Raw genomic sequence first — 6,000 nt, 5'->3', positions numbered from 1 at the left:
ATTGCAGTATTTTGTATATTTTAATCTCTTGTTTTATTTGTCTGCCTTTGAATTTGTTTCTAGGGAGCTCTTGCGGTAGAATTCCAGTATTAATTCTTTGCTGGTTTGGTATTTTACCTTTTTAATGTTCGTTAGAAATCTGAACTGGGAACAATTTAGTTTTGTATGGGTAAAACAAATTGATCGAAATCAATTTGACAAACAATCACCACAAAAAAATCATCTTGTAATGATCTGATTTATTACGCATCTGTTTCTCTCACCCAGGAGTTAATTTCAAGAGCGCTGCCTCCACTCCTAAGCAGCTCAGAGCCACCGAACAGATGCATTTGGATCAGCACAGAGGCTTACCAGAAAATAAGAACCATTTCATTTTTTTTTCTGTCCATGTTGGCACCGTGAGTATGGATCCCATAGATCAGTTTAGCCGCCTTGGTGCCGGTTTGGTTAAGCTGCTTTTCATCCATTAAGGATCAGGCCCCTGGTTTTCCATTAAATTCCTGAGGATTTCAGCGAAGCCCAAGTTCTGCTAGAATACCAAAGTAGCACAGCTTCGTCTCTAACCCTGTGCAGCAAGCAGGGGTCACTAGGTAAGCTTTCTCTTCTTTGCTCTCTGAATTTTAATTGGGGTTATTTCACCGCCTGGCTCTAATTTCCAACACTAATTTATAATGAAATCTCTGTCTTTTGCTTAGCTCCTGGCTTTATGCTTCTTGCTCGCTGGGTTGCTCTGGATATTGTTAGCTGACTCCCTGCTGAGAAGCTCCACGTAATTGCAAAAAATAAAAAAAATAAGAAAAATTGGCAATGCCCTTCCCTAAAGGTTTTTCACACAGAGGTAGCTAGAGTTAGATTTCTGCCCCACATTTCAGCGCTGTTTGCTCTTTTTGCATCATCTCAGTGTAATACAGCGAAGAAACCAAAGCCGCGGACCTTCAAGGGCATGTAAAACTTGTGATAATCTAGGCCCTAATTATGAAAACGGAGTTTGCCAAGCCTGTCGCCAGAGCAACTGTGTTGGAAGGCAGTCAGTGAAGGCAGCAGGATACATGGCAGTGGCATCTGGAAGGACCAAAAGCCATGGAAGTTAACAGCCAGCACGTTGACTGTACCAGCCATCCAGAAATGTCCTCGCAATTCAGGAGCAACAGTTCCCAATACTGTGGTTCACTTTGTAACACAGGCTGGAGTTGGACACCTTCCGCCCCCCAGCTCACCTTGGGTGCTAGGAGCTGCCAAAATGCAGGCGGCGCGGTCCCTCCTGCAACCGGAAACGATTTGCTGCAGGAAATAATGCCGCAAGCTGGCTCTAAATCAAGGATATTTCAAATGTCAGCCCTGCAAACGCTACAAAATACAGCAAGCGCAAGGCTTAGCCATCACCGAAGGATTTTAACAAGAGCAGCCAGATGGGAGAGGAGCTATCCCCTGCTCTTTACCAGCCTCTGCAGCGTGGCAAGGCTGCAAGACAACGGGGAATGTGCTCAGCACAGCACGCAGCCACCTCACACGTCGCTTGTTTGGTCTCTATCGCTCCTTCCTGCTTTTAAGTCAGAGGAGCCCCTACCTACTGCTCCTTCTTCCTCTCAGGTGCTGGGAACCGTCCTGTGAGCGAGGTCCAGGCAGGCACGGGATGGTTTGCAAGGTCCTGCCCTACGCTCTGGCCTGGCACCACGGTGGTGCTGGGTTTGATGTAAGGTTAATATTCCTGCCGGCACCACGGCTCTTTGGCACCCACATCACTCATTCCACCTACTGTTGCCAATAACGAGCATTATCCCAGCAGTTTGAAACGTGAAGCTGAAGAATGGTTAAATTATCGCCAGTTATGCAGACAGCACATCTGACAGCCTCTCAGGGATGTTTTCAGCTGTCAGTTACCGCAGCCACGGCGCGCAAACCACAAAAGGGACACAGCACTGGGTGTGCGCTACGGAGAAACCTATTTTGGAAGAGTCAGGCGTCTGGATAAATACACTTTATGACATAATTGTGCTAACTCGGAATCATTTGCTTTATCTCTTGGCAGAGAGGCAGTTTTCCACATGCAAATTAATTATAGGAAGCTCGACTCCCGTCAACACTAAAAGAGAGGGTGGGCACCAACATTTCCAGCACCCGTTCTGTGCTGCGGCGCACGCTCGCGTGACAAATGCCAGCAGCACTACAGCTCGCCTCCACAGACAGCAGCTGCAACTGAACGGCAATATTCGGTCAGATTAAAAGAAGTAACTCATTTCCAATTTAAAAGATTCACCAGTGGAAAGGGAAATAAAAGCTATAGAAGTCAGTATTTCAGCTTAAATGGACAAGGTTTGCAGAAAGCGTATGATCAACTTCTCTCTGGAAATCAGCCTCGTGTACAGCTCCTCAGCTCAGGCAGCCCACATCACTGATCTGTTTTCAAAATTATGGCTTAATGCACTTACTGCTGGAGGGAGGGACTGAAGCTGTACGGAGGAGTTTTACTCTGATTATTTTAATGAAAGGACGACGCAGAAACATTAACAGACAAACATCGTCTTGATTAATGAGATCTTTGGAAACAGTATCAGAGTTTCTTTGAATCCTACCTTTCAGTGAAGCAATCCGCATGTTGCCTGTAAGCTGTAACGCAATGACCTAGCACTATTTTTTGTCATTGTTTTAGCACAATACACGATGGCAGCTTCCTACTTGATTGAACTGTCAAAGATACCTGACAACTATTTTAATTTTTTTTTTTCATAGTTCCAATAAAACTCAGAAAAAAAACCACATTCAAATTCAAAGCATCCAGCAACGGTAACCCAGGGGAGATTTACAAGGTCAGAGGAAGCTTCCTTTTTGTGCTTGGTCCCCATAAAATGCCTCTGCAACCATTTCAGAAAATAGGAGCTATTTTAGTTATGTTCCTACCAGGTTATACACTGGATATTGGATTCCAGCATGGCTAACCTTGGCATCACTGATCTCACTGAGGGCATGAGGATATACATCTGTTTGCCTTCAGTCCTGAAGATGTTTGGACCACTGCAGCACTGATGCAGAAGTGTCACAGAGGTGCCAATATTTGCTAAATAGTTTTGTTTCCTCTGCTAGCAATCCTGTAACAACAAGGAGGCATCCTGAGTTACAGGGGAGTTAAGGCACTTGTGGAGTCTTCATTCTCAGAAATACTCAACGTTCAACTGGACAAGACCAAGCAACCTACTTTTATAGGGCCTACTTTGAGCAAGGGGGACCAGAGCCATGCAGATGCCTCTACTAACCTGTATTATGCCCCAAACCCAGGAAGGCTTTGAACTAAGAGGGCTCTCCCTGCTGCCGTTCCAGTACGTGCTGGAGAATCAATAGCATCACAGATCATCCCCATTGCACGGTGAACAGTCCAAGAAAGGCAGATAAACACCGTGCATTAACTCTTCCCGACGTACGCTTTCCTCTGGCAAACAAGGAAGAGCTCTGATTTACTTCAACCACTCAGCAACTGCTCTTAGAGAAAAGGGCCACATCCTGCATTACTGCACTGCTGGGCTGTTTGCTCACTGCGCAGTAATTTCTACACCAGGGCACTCAAGGAAGGTGGAGAGGCAAGTTTCCCATTTCTAGTTTCATCCATAACTAACAGAGAGGACGGGTGTGTTTGATTTGGGAATGGCTGCAAGCAGCAAACCAGCATTTCAGGCAACATTTTGCTTGTCCTTTCAAGAGGTTTTTTGTGGGGGATAATCAGAAGAAAGCCTACCGGATTCCTCACATAAGGAAAGGCAACTTGGAGCACAGTGGCTGAGTGACATAAACCCATGCTTGCCATTTTCCATGCTGTACTAATGGATCTGCCACCCACAGCATTTTGACCAGCAAGTGCTGGGTTGGTGGTGCTGCTACTCATGTGGCTTCAGCAGCAGCAGGCACATCTGGAGATCTGCACAGTAGGGATTCAGCTCTTAAAAACATAAAAATTAAAAAATATCCAGCAGCAGTGAGAGCATTCCCATTGACACCAAAAGCTGTGCATCCTTAAGAGCAAGCAGGCTAGCAGCACAGGCAGACAGGTGTGCAGCTATGCATGCCCACAAAGAATAAAAACAGCCTTTTGCAGCAGTGCAGCCCTCTGCTGAACAACTTGTACTCAACATTTATTGATTATATCTTCCTCCAAATGTGAAATAAGTGAAGCAAAACAAAGCAGAAGCTAAACGGAGCAGAACAACACGAAACCCGTGCGGGATGAACAGCTCCATGCCCACTGCCTGAGGCAACCTGCTGCTGGAGGATAACGTGCCAATGCTAATCAGATGATCGCTTTCCCTTCCCATTAGGCATTCTGCTAACTCACCAGATAAGCATTTCTTCTCCTATGGCTCCTCGAGGACTGCCAGCTCGAGCAGGGAGGCAGCCCTGCTTCCCCTCTGAGCCACACTTCAGTATTATTGTTCCTTAGCCCCGAGCACAGCCCTGGAGGTGCTGAGCACCCCAGTGGTGCTGAGCAGTAACCGGCCTGCAGTGCTGTGCTGTCAGCCTTCCAAACTTTGGCACCTATCTTGCCCTTTTAAGAAAAATTACCCAATCCTGCAGAGCACGGACTGTTGAAAGGCTGTGTACTGCTCCCCTGCTGGGTAGAGGACAAGGTTACTACAGGGATGGCAGAGTACGGCCTCTGTGCAGAAAACAGCCACAATTCCTTCTTTGAGGGGCTGGACCTTCCCTGTGCTGAGAGCCAAGAAAGCCTGCAAACAGCTTTTGCCAGTCACAGACACACGCCTTTTTGTTTCATCCAGCAGTAATACATTAGGAAAAAAAAAAAAAACAAAACAAAAAAAAAAAAAAAAAAAAAAAAAAAACACAAACACAACAGACTGTGGAAGCAGTAAAATTGTACATTGTATCAGCCTCAAGGCCACACACCTCTCATCTCATCCTATTCCAAGATAAATACAACATAGTTTTTTGGCAAAGCAAAAAAAAAAAAAAAAATAGAAATGTTGCTTTGGGACACCTTAATAGATCACAGGGCAGGAATGTATATGAAGGATTTTCCATACATTCAGTCCTGCCTGCTGAGCAGAAATGTCTGGTCTTGCTTATAGGGCCTGATCCAAAGCACCTCAAGTCAGTGGTTTCCACCAGGCTTTGAATGCATCCCAAAATCTGACTTGTAAAAATAATGGCCAAGCGCAAGGAATGATGCACAGGAAAAAAAAAATCCTCTTGTATACTAAGTAGGACTGATTCATTCTGGTGTGTGCTTGATCATCTGCTAACAAAAAAAAAAAAAAACAAACTTAAACGTGTATATATATATATCTGTATCTATATATATATAGTCTTCATTGAAGATGAAACACCCCAGCATGAGAAATGTTAGTCAACTGCTGAGTCAGACACGCCATCCACCATTCCAGATATATCACCTACAATCTCAGACACGTTGCCAGCTAAATGAGACAGATTAGCTGGCTATGTTCATATCTGGGTCAGATATGCAGCATGCTCAGAGTTACCACCTACCGATTCACATAGGTATGTAGGAAGCTGCATCTGTACACTGCTTTCGCCACGACGATCCATAATCAGGTACTCCTGATATAATGTGCCTTCCTGAAGTCAAACCCATTGCTGTGCAGCGGCCATTAATGGAAAATATATCATGTTTGAAACATAGGCTTCCTGGGGACGTAGTAATGTGACTGGGTGAAGTCACTCAGAAAATGTTACAGCCTGCCATAGCTGCACACAAACAGCCTTTCCTTTTATTATTCTGGTTATTACTCTCCAAACATGGGAGACAGCAGCCAAGCTGTTCAAGTAGCTGGAACAAGGGATTCAGCACCAGCAGAACAGAAGAGCTCTCTCTGGCATTAGAGACCCACCGCCGGCCTTTTCTATCAGTTTTCCGAGACATTTCTGGAAAATTTGGGAAGCAAACAAACCAAACATCCCCCTGAGCTGAGCAGAACTCAGGTACCAGGCCACTGCTGATGCCTGTGCTGCAGTGTGAGGTAGCTGATTACCCAT

This window comes from Aythya fuligula, chromosome 4 (assembly GCF_009819795.1).
Source record: "Aythya fuligula isolate bAytFul2 chromosome 4, bAytFul2.pri, whole genome shotgun sequence".
Lineage (NCBI taxonomy): Eukaryota > Metazoa > Chordata > Aves > Anseriformes > Anatidae > Aythya > Aythya fuligula.
The sequence above is the reverse complement of the archived record's forward strand: the minus strand, read 5'-3'. Positions refer to the sequence as shown.